Source organism: Gobio gobio (genome assembly GCF_949357685.1).
Source record: "Gobio gobio genome assembly, chromosome: 8".
Classification (NCBI taxonomy): domain Eukaryota; kingdom Metazoa; phylum Chordata; class Actinopteri; order Cypriniformes; family Gobionidae; genus Gobio; species Gobio gobio.
The window spans coordinates 50,658,571-50,675,192 of record NC_137114.1 but is presented as its reverse complement, the minus strand read 5'-3'; the positions used below and the strand labels follow the sequence as shown (position 1 = coordinate 50,675,192).

The window sequence follows — 16,622 nt, the reverse complement described above, 5'->3', positions numbered from 1 at the left end:
CAATGTATGGGCAAATGCGAGCAAATGCGGATTCTTGACGTTTATTGAACTTGCGTTTCATCTCTTTCTCAGTTAACCACAAGACTAACGAATGGCTCGACACAACACGTCCCGGACAGAGCCTAGACAGGAGTTTATTCTGTGTAGACCAGCGGCTTTAGACCAGCAAAGTGCCAGAGGGTCCGCGAATTTGCTATATCATACCGTATTTTCCGTCACGTTTTTTATCATCATGAAACATACTGTGATTTATTCCAAAGTGACTAAATAATGCATTTAATATCAAATAAATGAAATGTTTTAAAACTCGTTCGCTGTAGGCTATTTTGTTTCAGGTTTGTGGTGTGCGCCAGATGTTCAAGGAGACCGAGGGGCACGCAGCGCATCCTGTTTTATTTATTTTTCAAATGCATGACATTGTAGTCATTTTAAATGTGCCCAAATAAAATTATACATTTTACTGTTTTGATGATGATTATGATGTCCTACTCATCTGTAGCCTATGATGATGACAGTATTAGGCAAAGTTATTTCCCCTGCTGAGGAAAAAATTTAATTTGGCGCTGGCGCCTCACATTATTATCAAAATAAAACACAGACAGCCAAACATTAAAAAAATATTCTGCTTAATTGAATTGGTCTTTTGTACAATGGTCAATGGTTTGGTCTCTTGGGCAAGTAGAATGCGGTGTTGTTGTAGCTATTTTATTTACTGGTAGCATATTTTATACTAATTAATTCTGAATGTAGGCTAATAATAAAGTGCAGTTTTACCACCGATGCAACGCGCGCTTCTCTCTCAACATGACCAGGTGTGACACATTTTCTGGCAAATAGCGACGGTCGATTATAAAAGTTGCAGGCTATTAATACAAAAATCATAGGATGGAGGCCATTTGCGCACAGACACAAACACATGCACAAAAAATATTGTGTTCATTGCCCTACCAACATAATTTTTTTTGCTGGATCACTGTTATAATTAGGCTATGGGGGTCCTTGTAAATTTACAATCCACTTATGGCTATACGCATGTAAAAGAGAAATAGGCTAGGCTATGTAAGTGTTTATTTCATAAATGAATGTAGGCTACCTCGCATGTCCCATATACTTCTTTGGCCTGTTTTGTTTGGATGGTCAACTCTCACAATATGTGTGAAAGCTGCGGGACACACAGGACAGCGTGGAGAGAACGCACATGATGTGCTTTGGAAGTTTACTTGGCAGAGAAAATAACACACACCGTTTTGCTTGACATCAATTAACACTCACTATTAACAAGATAAACTCAAAAACAAAAGGTAGCTATAACTAACAGCTGCGTATTTCCTGAACACTTCAATAGGCCTACTGGTCTGCGCTTGACTGTTGGCGTGTTTATCTGCTTTAGTTTATTTAACTCATCGCAACTTAGGCTATTGGAACTGTGTGAACTGTTGTACTCCGGTTGTCAGTCAGAATGACAGTTCTTGTGTGAACGTTATAGGCCCAACATACCCAAGTCAATGCATTATTTTTTTCCTTTTTGTATTAGTGTTTAAAATATTTCATTTACAACTAATTATATTAATTTATCTTAATTATTATTCTTTTTTAAACACTGGGCAAACGGGGTGGACAGCCGTCATATAGACCTATCATGTCATACCCAGCTGATGCGAAGTGTAGGCCTATGTGAATTTCTATCAACACAGAAGAAATCCCTGTCTAGGCTCTGCCCCGGTATGTGTTGTGTCGAGTCATTCGTTAGTCTGGTTGTTTGATGAATAAAAGATTAAATGTAGCTGCAATAAATGCGTTAAGAATCCGTACAGCTGTAGCAGAGCAGGACTTTCAATAACAGAAATAACAGAAAGTCCCAAGAAAGTCCTAACTCAAGACAGAAAATTCAATAACTTATGCAAGTGTTATAATGTCAGTGCTAATGTTGTGGTTTGTGTTCATTAATGTTATTTTGTAAAAAACTTTAGTCATGTTAACTTATGTTAAAAAGTCTAATTTGGTCTTAAATGCAAGCTATGTTCATCAATGTTCATTGAACTGTTAAAACATTGATGTCAAAGGTTTGTCTCAGCTTGATAAATGAAACTGGATCTAAACTGGATTGAGACAGAGATGTTTTCAGTACCTCGGGTTAATGTGGTGCTGTTGTTATTTCTCTCGGTTATTTCGAGTCACCGAGCGCCCCCTGGAGGAAACAAGAGAGTAACGTTTGCTGCTCAATGCGTGCGGTAGGTGTTCACGACAGCTGAGAGCGCGTTTGCGGCAGCTGAAAATAGACGAGAGAACGGACAAACTACAAGAGGTAAACAAATACAACTAACGTCATATAAGGGATTCAGTCCATTTTTTATTCAATAGGTGTATAAGGTTAGTATAATATGTCAATAACAGTTGAATGGGTATGTTTGTAAATCTACATTTATAAATTGTGATCACTGGCTTGTTTGACTTAGTTCATATATTGTTAGATAACAATCATAAGAGCTGTAAAAATTAGTTAGGGATATATGACATGCACTTATAGATCATAATCTTGTACAGCAGTTATTATTCACATTTTGACTGTAGAATGATAGAACTATCCATTGACTCACCATAAATCTGATATTTGATAGAGATCAGGATTCACTTGAATCCTCATATTTATCCTTCCTGAACTGATTTTAAATACTCAATGTTTTATTTCAGACTCAATGGAAGTGAAATTTCAAAGGTGAAAACTAGGGGTGCACGATATTCACAAAAATGTGATATTGCGATATCGATATCGATAATGAATATTGCAATATTGATATTAATTTCGGTATTTTTAAACCGTAAAATTACAAATTAGTTGTTGGTCAAGTTACGGAAAATGCATCAAAATAGATTCGTTACAAATTAAACAAGTTCTTACAACACAAGGTTTATTTCAACAGACAGTCATATTGGACTGGTACAACATGAATAAATAAATAATCATGTCTGGTTGTACAGTAGGGATGCAACAATACAGTTAGTCCACGGTTCAATACATACCTCGGGTTCGGTTCTGATGGCTTGTCACATCAGTTTTTTGATATTCTATTCTTAGCCGACAGGAATGGTAAATGTAAATGGACTGCATTTATATAGCGCTTTTAACAGACCAATGGCCATCCAAAGCGCTTTACACATTGCCTCACATTCACCCATTCACACCGACGGCGGTGTCAGCCATGCAAGGCGCCATCCAGCTCGTCGGGAGCAGCTGGGGTTAGGTGTCTTGCTCATGGACACCTCGACACTTGGTCAGGTGGAACCGGGGATCGAACCACCAACCTTCCGTTTTGCCAACCTACATGAACCACTGAGCCACTGCCGCCCAGCCAACAGCCAAGGAACAGAAAGAGTTATTTTTATTTTTATTATAAATTATTTTTTATTGCAATACTCTTTTTTATTTTACTTAAAAGACTTGGAAAAACCTTACTTAAAACTTTACTTTAAAAAAACCTTGTACACATACCTAGTCTATAGTATAATAATATAAAATAAATATATATAAAGATTTACAGTGGCGTCTCAGAGCAGTACAGCATGAAAGTGTATTAGGGTTGCACAATATTATCGGCACGACATCGGAATCGGCCGATAAACGCTTAAAATATAAATGAAAAAATTATGCCGATATGCCTTGCCGATATGATAACGTGTTGATATGCGCCTGCAATAACTCACGTGTGCAAGGACTTCTATAGCGATAAGATCAAGTTAGCCCTGTGGTCATTCTTCAAGTGAAAACAAGCAAATGCATTGCATGTATGGTGATTTACATTGACAGTTTTTAAATGCTGCCTTGAATTTGTGAATCAACGCAGATTGCCAGGTTTTCACAAAAAAACTAGCCCGAAACAAGCACAATCGCGTCTCCCCACTCTATAGCGCACGCAGCAGCCTCTACAGCAGCTGAAGCTCCTCCAGGTCCTAGTGCCCAACCGGTAGAGTGTTATATATCGTCACCTTCCTAAAATAATTGCCGAAGTCATTTTTCCAGGTTTCTCAGAAAACACAAAAAACTGAACCAATAATTGAATATATGATATTTATTGATAATGTCACTCAAAAAGTTCATGTTGGAAGATGACTATTGACATACTAATAACAATGCATGTCTATGTAACGTAACAGGAATAAATGACTTAGGCAGATTTTTGAACATGCCTTTGTGACTTAGGCAATTTTAAATGTTCAACTCTGTCAACAATAAAACACTAACAAACAAACTAAACATCATTCTGAGGAGGCATGTGCATCTCATCAATTCCACCTCCAGCTCTTCTTTGTTGGGTTCTTGCCTGATGCCTATTAATTTGGCAAATTATCAAAGTAGAGATTACACTCAACAGGCATGATGTGTTTCATTGACTGGAGGTCCTGGAACTTTCTCTCCTTGATTGGCAGAGCACATGGAAATATTCTTATCCATAGTATTGGCTCTTTTGGCAACTACACCCTCTGTGTCAGTTCTTCCCACACAGAGTCCCCGGAAAGGAAAGCTTGAAATGGTAACGAAGTATTTACTTGAGTATTTATTTGGAATATTTTTACTCAAAATGAAAATTGTGTCATCATTTACTCACCCTCAAATTGTTTCAAACCTGTATGAATGTCTTTCTTCTGCTGAACACAAAGAAAGATATTTTGAAGAATGTTGGTAACCAGACAGTTGATGGTACCCAATTACTTTTTTTCCTACTATGGAAGTCAATGGGACCCATCAACTGTCTGGTTACTGACATTCTTCAAAATATCTTTCTGTGTTTAAAGCTTGAGGGTGAGTAAATTACACAATTTTCATTTTAAGGTGAACTATTCCTTTTAGAGTAGATTTAAATGTGGGTACATTTACTTTAAGTAAATTTCTAATGAAAAAACTGTACTTTTACGTTGGGCAACATTCCTCTTGTTACTTTATTTTAACACATTAAGTTGTTAAATGCATATTTTATTCCAAGCGTGCTGTATCTTCATTGTCTGGGCATGAGCGATGCTCAATTCACAAATGAATCACTCTTTTGTGTCGATTCTGTTCAAATTCAAATAAGTTGGCAGAACTGTCTTAAGGCGGGCATACTGTGCGATGTCCGTGCGATTTCAGCTCGCAAATCAGTTTGAATTATTTGTTTGGTTTCCTGCGCGCACTGAATCTGAAGCGGTTTCACACTCTGTCTCGTAACAGGAAGATTTAAGAACTTCAAGCGTCGGGTGAAGTGGAGGTGGACCTACAGTACAGTCAAGTGAAAGCAAATCTGAAAATTAATTATTTTGTTTGCCAGCGATGAAGATCTTTATTAATATGCTGTCTGTGAATGAATTATTCCACAGGACGATACATTCGATTTCATTTCATTCAGGTAATACATTTTACAACCAAACAGATTACATAATTTCTCGGTGTTCGGTTGCCTATTCAAATCTTTCTTAACCCTCTGGTGCTCTTCGGTCATTTCTGACCGGAAAATGTTCTGTTTTGAAATGTTAAAAATCACAGCCTCATTGGAATTATATGAAATTTGGTGACTTTTCTTGCATTAGGTATGTAAACACACCAAAAAAATTGAGGGCATGATTTGAGCATGCTAAGTGGTCGTAAAAAAATACTCCCACTTGTTCTCTTTGGTCAAAAATGACACCATAGGAAATGAATGGGAAATCTGCAAAAAACACAAATTCACAGAAAAAAAATCTATATTTATAACAAAACAAAAAAAATATCTAAAACTTTATAATAAATAGTCTTTGAGATTTTTTAAATATATATTCAAATCCATCAACAAAAAATCATTACATGTGTTCAAAACAGAACTAGGGAATTCTCCATAGAGACCTCTAGTGATTACACCCATGGTTGCATGATTTCTTCAATAATTCCAAAAGAGGTGCTAATCTGCCTTCAAAAAAATATATTTTGAAGGCCTAGTCTCTATTTTAACCTGAAATACTGCAATAATAATAATAATTTAAAAAAAATGTTGTATAATTTTCAATGGCAAAAATAGACCATAATTATTGCATAAATATTAAAAAATACCATCAAATAATCTCAAAATTAAAGAGAAAAAATATTATTGAAGAAAAATAAATTGCATGGGTTTTACTGGGGTGGAGGAAGTTGAATTTTTAGGTGTCCGGTCACTTATGACCGGGAAGACAACCAATGCAACCCCTAAACGAAGAGCACCAGAGGGTTAATTAGATCATGTAATGTGGAAAAAATTGACAAAAAGATGAAATTGTTTTAAAAGAGTTAACTGAAACCCTAATGCTAGCTTTATTGAATTACCTATTTTTCTTGACTAAAATGCTGACTAAAAAGACTCAATAAAAAGACAAAAAACTATGGCATATTTATAGTCTAGCCTATATTATAGTAAACCTCATCAGTTACCAATAGGGGGTGAGCCCTGAATCATGGAAATAACTTCAGAGGTTGAGTAGCTTTTTGGTCTTCTTGATGCACCTGCCATCTTGAAAAGCTTGTAAAATTGCCTAAGTCAAATTACCTTTTGACTTGGGCAAAATAAAACGGCCTAAGTCACACACTTGACATAGGCCATTATACTACAGGGGTAGAATTGTATTATCTGTTCAACTGAGGATGTGGAGGATTTTACCAGAGGTGGCCAGCATCATGAGGAGATGACTTAAGCAAAAAAATCATTTTTGTCAAAAAATGACTTAGGCAATTATTTTAGGAAGGTGACGATATAGCCTATTTAGTGGAGGCGCTGTTGTTACAGTAATAGTGAATGAAAAGTAGAATACACAAATAAATAGAAGTTACTTCTTTATCTGAATAAATAAAGCAGTAATGAAGTCAAAGCATGGCACTTGTAAATTAAATACTTTTACATACAGTTTATTCATCTGTAATAAAATTTTATGAAATTGATGATGAAAAATAATCCAAGGAGCTCTAAAATAATTGTAATTTTTTTTTTATCTGAAGCTAAATACAGCATCAACTGATCCCATGCCACCCCCACTTCATGTGCACAAACATTAAATCCAAAAATAAAATATTTAGATTACAACTGCATCTGTCTGGGTTGAAAAATTACTGACTTTATTATTGTTATTTTCAGCGCTTTTAATATACTCTTATTATAAAAATAACTTTATTAACATTTATTTATCTTTAACAAGTGTCCTTTTAGTAAGGAGACCTCAGAAATCTGAAACCAGAATGAAAAAAAAAATAGTTTTTTTGCTCAAAATAGTGGTTTCCAAACAAAGGGAAAAAAATAAACATATATCGGTATCGATATCGGCGAAAATTAGTTGAAAAATATCGGCAAATCGGATATCGGCAAAAATCCAATATCGTGCATCCCTAAAGTGTATGAATAAATGTAAAATTAAAGAGAGAGTTCACTCAAAAATGAAAATTCTGTCATCAATTACTGGCGCTCAAGTTGTTTTACACCTGAATAAAGTTCTTTCTTCTGTTGGACATAAAATATATTTTGAAGAATGTTGGAAACCAACAGTTGCTGCTCCCCATTGTAGGAAATAATAATATGAATGTCAATGGCTACCATCAGCTGTCTGTGTTCAACTGTCTGTGTTCAACAGGAGAAATGAATACAGGTTTGAAAAACATTAGATGAGTAAATAATGACATTATTTTAGAGGTGAATTGTCCCTTTAAGGACAAGCTGCAGTGTGTTCCCTAGGCTGCGCTGCTGTCAATGTAAGATCTCTACACATCTAATATACAGACACACACGATTTTACTTTCACTTTAGACATAACCGACTGTGTTTATGTTAACCTTGTGTGTATTTGACAGTATTAGCGCAATAAGACTACTTAGTCCAGTAATCACGTGTTTGACAGGCTTTTAGTGCATGTTAAACAGTGCATGAGCACGCTAATTAAATGTTTAACCGGTAACGTAATGCTTTTATACGCATTAAAATAATGAACTTTCATGATTGTGAATAACTATAGTGTTCCGTGAGTATAACTCTCTGACACCAGCATTGCAAGCGTGGCTATTCACCCCCTAACTTGTGCATAGTGATCGGATATATGCTCATATCAGTGCGTAGACTGAAAGGCACACTCAAACAGAGCCGAAATAAACTGAGAGAAATATTTAAAACGGAGAGAAATAAAAATAAGTAATTAAATGTGGTGGTTCTTAACTATTTCATCTTCTCCCTGAGCAACACTCATTTTCTTACTTTTGTGTTCTTTCTTTTGCTTCTCTCGCTCCCTTCGCTCTCTCTTTAGGTCCTTTCTTTTCTTTCACTTCGTTTTGTTGTGCGCTGGTGTGTGCATCGAGCCGGCCCGACAAGGGTGTGTGTGTGTGTGTGTGTGTGTGTAGAGGGAGGGAGAAGTGAGAGAGTGACGGTTAGCTTTGGAGTGAGTAGGAGGGACCCTGTTTTTAAAAAAATAGATTTGATAAAAAATGTATATACAGTGAAACGCGTCTCATTTTGTCATAAACAAAATATCGCATAATTATCGCGAGACTTACGATATAATACGGGCAACGTGATATTGCGATAACGATATTGAATCGATATATCATGCACCCCTAGTGAAAACAGGGAACTTTTGGCTTTTTAGCAACAAGTTAAACATTATGGCCTGTACTTTTTAAATGCAGATTGAATCAAAACACAGTGATCACAGTTCACACCTGCAGTGAAGCCCCTCCCACAACAATTCACCAATAAATACTGGGAATATCCACATCATCCTACAAGAGAAGGACAAACTCCAGGTGTAGCAGCTGAAATCTGTGTGACTGTTAAAGATGGAGTTTATTAAAGAGGAGATTGAAGACATGAGTTATCCAGATCCATCCAGAATAAAACATGAAGATAAAGAGGAACAAACAGGTTGGTGTCCATTCTTGATTCTTAAGTATATGTATATGGATGATAAATGATAGAGAAATGCATCTAAATTATCATAACCTTGTATAAAGTAGTTGTCAAGTATATTGTTTACTATATTGAAAAGTGATTGACAAAACTTTGCCACATGAAAGATCTGATACCTGATCTCTGTTGCTTTCTGCTGTTAAATCAGGGTTCACTTGAACTGATTCTAACTTGATGTGTATTTTAGACCAGGTGGAAGTGAAACAGCAAAGACAAGAACTGAATGAAGAGGAGGAGGAACATCATAACTTTCAAATTCAAAGAACAAAAGCCAAAAAGCTGCACACCTGCACTCAGTGTGGAAAGAGTTTCACACATAAAGGAAACTTTAACAAACACATGAGAATACACACTGGAGAGAAACCGTGTACATGCACTCAGTGTGGAAAGAGTTACACATGTGTAACGGATCTCAAGTATCATCTGCGCACTCACTCTGGAGAAAAACCATTTAACTGTGATCAGTGTGGTAAAGAGTTTATTTCATCATCAAATCTAAAACAACACCTGACAGTTCATTCAGATGAGAAGCCTCATGTGTGTTTTCTCTGTGGAAAGAGTTTTTCACTGCTGAATAGTTTTAAACTGCACCAGAAAACACATAATGAAGTGAGAGATCATGTGTGCTTTGACTGTGGGAAGAGCTTTACTCTAGCAGGAAATCTGAAACAGCACCAAAGAATTCATACTGGAGAAAAACCTTACAAGTGCTCATATTGTGACCAGAGTTTCACTCAGTCTGGATCTCTGAAATCACATGAGCGAGTTCATACTGGAGAGAAGCCGTACTACTGCACTCAGTGTGAGAAGAGTTTTAGATATTCAAGTAATCTAGTGGCTCATATTAAAAAGTGTCGTTCTGTGTCACAGTGAGCAAATGTTTTCTTCAGATCAGAAAATGTAAATCATGTGAAACTAATAAACTAGTGTTGCTGTGAAATGCCACAAGATTTGTGCTTTATTAAATTATTCATGTGAATATCGTTGAATTATTATTTGATTGGACGCTCACTGAAAGAAATAACAAAAATAAAAGAGACTAGAAACAAATGTAACAAAATAAGTTATTTGTAAATATATATTATTTTACTTCAACATGGAGGGATTGGCACACCATTGGCAGGGCTCAATCCGAGGGGCAGGATAAACGGTTGTCTTTCAATTCAATTCACATTTATTTGTATAGCGCTTTTCACAATACATATAGTTTCAAAGCAGCTTCACAGAAAATGTATGCGTCTACATTACAATTGAAAGTGATTAGCCATGTTATGCATTTCAGAAATGCACATATACAAAGCACACAGATTAGCTAACAATCTATTATTAATCAATAGAATAATTAAGGCACAGAAATAAGTGAAATAAGAATACATGTTGTTAATGAATAGGATATGTAGAGATGAGCATGGGTACGTGTTGATGCAGAGCTGTGTCATCTGAAGTCCTCGCAGGAGTTGAGTCGTCTCTTCACAGGTGTTGGTCATCTGAAGTCTTTATGAGAAGCTGGATCCAGACTGGAGCTGATGGACTCTCTAGTTACCTTGGGATGGGCGTCCCAAGATAAAACAACAGAAAAATAATTAGCGTAGCTGCTGTTCAAAGCATTAAGCAAAGAGAATCATGTGCATAGGTTATAAGGCGATAGAAGATCAGTTAAATACACAGTAGCTAAACTATTTAGGGCCTTATAGGTCAGTAGCAATACTTTATAATTGATATGAAACTTAACAGGTAACCAGTTTAGGGATGTTAGAATTGGTGTTATGTGATCATATTTTCTTGCCCTAGTAAGAACTCTAGCAGCTGCATTTTAGACTAATTGTAGCTTGTTTATTGAGGAGGCAGGACAGCCAGCTAGTAGTGCATTACAGTAATCTAGTCTAGAGGTCATGAATGCATGAACTAACTTTTCTGCATCAGAGACAGATAGCATGTTTCGTAGCTTAGCGACGTTTCTGAGGTGGAAGAAGGCTGTTTTTGTAGTATTTGAAATATGATTTTCAAAAGACAAGTTGCTGTCTAATATAACACCCAGGTCTTTTACTGTAGCAGATGAAGTAACAGTACATCCTTCTAAATGCAAGTTCACGAGTTTGTTTACCCATATACTCTTTAGCTGATTTAGGTTTAAGCATATTTGGCTTGCTGACTGCGGTGGAGGGGCTCGAGGAAGCCGCTTCCACTCAAGCTTAGATTTACCCCCCAGGGACTACTAGTGCTAGGAAGAAGAGAAAGGTAAACATGAATGTAAGTAGGTGGAGTTGGGGAGGTGGAGGGATGCAAAACGACTGATGCCTGAAGGAGGTAGGAGGCTGCTTATATGCTTAGCAGTTGATTGAAAGATTAGATGGGTTCACTCCTCCCGAAATTATGTTGTGAACTTCACTTATAATCCAAGAGATTCTGTGTACCAGTTTTTGGTAAACTGAATTTAGTAGGAGAAAATTTACAAGTCATCCAATATTTTATATCTTTAACACACTCTGTCAGCTTGGATAATTTAGAGATTTCATCTGGTCGTGCTGAAATATATAACTGAGTATCATCGACATAACAGTGGAAACTAATTTCATGTTTTCTTATAATATTACCAAGTGGCAGCATATATATTGAGAATAGCAGAGGGCCTAACACAGATCCTTGCGGCACTCCATTATTTACCAACGTTATCATAGATTGTTCCCTGTTTAAATAGACAAAATAGTAACGCTCTGATAGATACGATCTAAACCACTTTAATGCCTGTCCCTGAATACCAGTGTAAATTTGTAGATGATCCAAGAGTATTTTATGATCTATGATGTCAAATGCGGCACTAAGATCAAGTAAAACTAGTATTGAGATACAGCCTTGGTCAGCAGCTAAGAGTAAGTCATTTGTGATTTTAACGAGCGCAGTTTCTGTACTATGATAGGCTCTGAATCCAGATTGAAATTTTTCATAGATATCGTTTTCTTGTAAGTAAGAGCAAAATTGAGCAGACACAATTTTTTCTAGTATTTTAGACAGAAATGGAAGATTTTAAATAGGTCTGTAATTTGCTAATTCATTTGGATCTAGTTGTGGTTTCTTAATGAGAGGTTTAATAACTGCCATCTTGAATGGTCTTGGGACATGACCTAGAGTTAAAGATGAATTAATAGTATTGAGAAGAAGCTCTTTCAGTAGTTTAGTGGGTATTGGATCTAATAAACATGTCGTTGGTTTAGAAGCAATGATACGTTTATTTAGCTCTTCCTGTCCTATAGTTGTAAAGCACTGCAGTTGTTCTTCAGGGGTGATAATTGAGGCTGAAGCATGAAACGCTGTCAAAGGTTGTACATTTATAATTGTATTTCTGATGTTTTCAATTTGTTTAGTGAAGAAATTCATAGTCATTACTACTAAACTGTACTGTAATATTTTGTTCAGGTGATGTGCGTTTATTTGTTAACCTGGCCCCTGTACTAAATAAAAACCTGGGGTTGTTTTGGTTACTTTCTATCAGTTTATGGTAATGCTCAGCCCTGGCTGCTTTTAGAGCCTTTTTATAACGGGAAGTGCTGTCTTTGTAAAGACCTCTAAATGTGTTTGTTTCCATTTGCGCTCTAGATTACAAGTTTCTCTCTTGATAGCGTGAGTAATACTGTTGTACCACGGTGCAGTACTTTTCTCTCTCACCTTTTTTAATCTGATCGGTGCAACCGTTTCTAATGTACTAGAGAAAATGGTGCTCATACTGCTAGTCACAACAACAACATAGTAATTATAAACTTCAGTGTTTATTTTTGTGCAACATGGACTTCAATGTTTAATTTGTGTGACTTTACCAAAGCATTTGATTTGTAGGCATATGTATTCCTCCAGTTGCGAGCCTGTTCGCTTTACCTGACGTTTCAGGGTTAGGCCCGGCAGCTGCGCACGGACTGGGACTGAAAATAATTCAGACTGACAAAATAATAAAAATTACATTCTTCTTCTTTTAAATAATAATAATAAAATAAATAATAATGACTTTCTTCTTCTAAATAACAATAAGCGTCATTAATAATTAAAATAATAATAATAATAATAATAAGAAGAAGAATCTTACAAATTGTCATGCAATTATTAATGTGAATGAATGGTAGCTACTCCACATCACATCATCATCACTATTGTAAACCCCAATACATGTGACGTGATACGAAATTAAATGCTAATTCTGCTGTAAATATAATGCATTGTGATAGGTAATTTCTCATTCAAACAGCTATTTAAACTGGATTTCCACCGTACACCAATTGTCAATGATATCTGACTCTGGCTCCTCTTCAGTGCCGAGACGCGCCTCTTTGTGGCGATCTTTATATCAGACTACTTTTTTTTCACCAACAATAAACAAGAAAACTCATACTTAACTTGATCACTAGTCTATATTAAGCAATAAAACATTATTACCTCTCCTGGAGTGCGCTTCTCTGCGTGGGGGAGGCAGAGACTTGAATATATAGGGGCGTGTTATTCTAATGACGATTGTTTTCCGCCGCAGCATTTATCAAGGGCAGGTATTGCGTACGCCTGGATTTCAGAGGTGCGCACAGCTTCATAAATCAGGTGGTGAGAGGAGTGTAAGCATAATCTTAAGCCAACATATACGCCCGTTTCCACGCAAGATTGATAAATGAGGGCCATTGAGTCTGAAATAAAACATTTAGTATATAAAACCAGTTCAAGGAGGATAAATGTGAAGTTTTAAGTAAACGCTGATTTACCCATACGGAAATTAACCATGGTTTTATTATAGAAAAAGTGTAGTAATCACGTTTTGTGGCTAATTGATGACCATTTAACCACAGTTTTCACAAATACCATGGTTAAACTATGGTTAGAGTAGCAAAGCCATGGTTAATTTGTGGTTTCCATGGTTTAACTATAAAAAACTATGTTTCTTGGTTTTGTTTGTTGTAAAACCATGCTTAATTTTCATAAGGGTAATAACAGAAAACAAGAGATCATGTGTCTGTCCATCAAATATCAGATTTATGATGAGCCAAAGTTTAGTTCTGTCAGATATTTCAGTATCGATACATAGTGAAATATGGATATTTTTGACAACACTAGTAGGCATACACACAGGTTCGAAGACTCGTTCTCTCGCCCGCTACAGTGCAATTCGGCTAGGTGTACATCCGCGCTAAAATATCAAGGTGAAAGTCATCATAGCGTGCGTAGTATAGACCCAGCTCCCAACCCAACTTTGAGAATAGATTAACGGCGATATTTTTTTTATCGCCCGATAAGAGTCTCACGTTAACGCAGCACGTTAACGCCGATAACGGCCCACCACTAGTAATTACACAGTTGACCCTTCCCTTACACCTAACCCTACCCTTAAACTTACCCATACCACCACACCTGTCCCTAACCCTACCCATATCCCACTTCAATATCAGCACAGGTGTTTTGCAATACAATTTGAACACAGTAAGTACATTGTACTTATTTTTTGATGTGAGTACATAGTAGTTATGGCCACATTATATAAAGTGGGGCCCAAGTTTTTTTATCCAAACTTCGTATAAAGATGATTCTCAATGTTATGAAAGATACAGAATAATTTGATATACCAATTTACTTTATGCAATATGTGTCCAAACATGGCCATAAATGCCATTCACATTTCTAGGCAATGCATCAATACACTGTATCTAGTTTGCATATTAAAGAGTTTTGGGACAATATGTAAATGTAAAAGACGTGTAATAATACTTTCATAACAATGTCTTGTATTTCATAAGAATATCCAGACTAAAAACTGTGTTGTCAGAGAAATTCGCTAAATGTCCTCAACAGAGGCAAAACCTCTATTCTGGGTCTCAGGAGGATATTTCTGTCTTGTGCAGAGTGGCATTTATATTTAGATGTCACTTCCGAAACTTTGCTGCATGTATTTGGCCGTCGGTCCTCTTAGCAATAATAGTTTTATTCAATGAATGACTGTAGCCTTGAAAGTGAGCCAAGCTAAGATCGCTACAATCACTAAAATGCTGTTGCTTTGTCAGTTCATCAGGATCTCACAAAGTTCCTTTATAAAAATGAAGTCGTCAACAATAGATCTCTTACTTACATCGTGTCTTGACTTTGTTTGTTAATGAGAGGTTTCGTGAGCCTGCATTAATGCCGCCTTCACATGGTATCAGAAATTTAATTCCGACTTCTGAAATCGTGATTATGAGCTCATTGCATTCAAGTTTCATTGCATTCAATGTGAGGGCGTTCATATGCAATTTTACCTAAGAAAATCGTATTCACGATAATCGTGAAGCATGTGAAGGCAGTATAACTAAGCACTGAATGCGTTTTGAGGGGTGAGATTCTGATTGTATTCGAGAAATCACCAACTATATCTGTGATTGGCTACATTACTCACCGCTCCAAAAACTCGCTGTAAATAGATGCATTTGAATCAGCCAAATCTGTTTCGCCAATATTACTACAGTATCAACTGAGGGGGCTTTGGCTTGCATTTGAGGGTGCTTAGCAAAAATATTTAATGTGTGGCTTTAGTTGTGAGTGTAGATTTATGGATTTATACACCCCATACGGAAATGTAATAGGCCTATATGTGTATATATGAAATATCAATATATGCAAAATATAAAGTAAAAACGTATTTATGAAACCTATTAGAAATTGGAACAATTCCATATATTGACATGTATATACATGTATCCCATATATTATATATGTTTATGCATGTATAATACATATTTTGACATAAATGTCTCATATATGAAATATCCTAATATGCTCATATAGAGTAAAAACATAAATGCACATATATGTGTTACAGTTCTGGGTGGCTTAGTAAGCACACGACGAAGGAGGTGAGGAATAACAAAGGTTTTAATCCAAACACAGACTTAGAAGGCATAGTACACGCTCACACAGACATGGGTAGACAAACAATAACCGACAAAGGACTGAACAGAACAGGGAGTATAAATACACAAGGTAATGGAGGGAACTAGTTAGACACAGGTGGAGTTGATAAACTAATCAGGGATAAACGAGAACAGGTGAAGACAAGACAAACGTAATTGTAACATTACGCCCCCTCTCGGAAAGGCGCGTCCTCGCGCCGTGAAGACAACAGAGTCCATGAAGTAGAAAATGGGGCGGAGGCTTCGGTGTAGGGCGTGGAGCTGATGATAGACAGGCGTCTGGAGTAGGCGGGCACCAGTACCATGGTGGCGCTGACAGAGGGAGGGTCCAGGACGGAGTCCAGACTGCAGGGGCGGATGGAGCCCTGGGACCGATCGGCGGAGGCGGAACCATGGTGAGGGGAGGAACCAGCGGAACCGAGCGGCCGACGGACCAGGGCGACATCGCAGGCCTGGAAGCCTGGCACTGAGTCGCTGGCTCACGGGACTGAAGCGGTGACGGGGACTCGGATGACCGGAACGACGATGTGGCGAGTGAGGTCGACGGGGAGGCTGGAGGAAGGGAGGAGCACGCCGACGCCGTAGGGGTGCAGGGTGAGGGCGTAGCCCGAATCCCGGAAGTCCGTGGCATAGGCTGTGCGTCGACCGCCGGAGGCTGACCTGGAGAGACGAGGGAGCCCAGCGGAGTTTCTGGGCAGACGGGCCACGGAGGCGTTGAAGGAGCAGAGAGCCGAGGCGATGGTGACGGACTGACAGGCCGAGGTGGAGATATGGGCCTGGAGGCCCGAGGTGT

The 16,622-nt window shown here is 37.4% G+C and overlaps 1 long non-coding RNA gene across 1 annotated transcript; it reads left to right on the top strand.

Annotated features, from left to right (window-relative positions):
• Nucleotides 1-2,237: 2,237 nt before the first annotated feature.
• Nucleotides 2,238-9,935, top strand: LOC307130005. Its single transcript, XR_013816985.1, has 3 exons — nt 2,238-2,305; nt 8,642-8,876; nt 9,109-9,935. It is a non-coding gene; the product is annotated as an uncharacterized lncRNA (long non-coding RNA).
• Nucleotides 9,936-16,622: the final 6,687 nt, after the last annotated feature.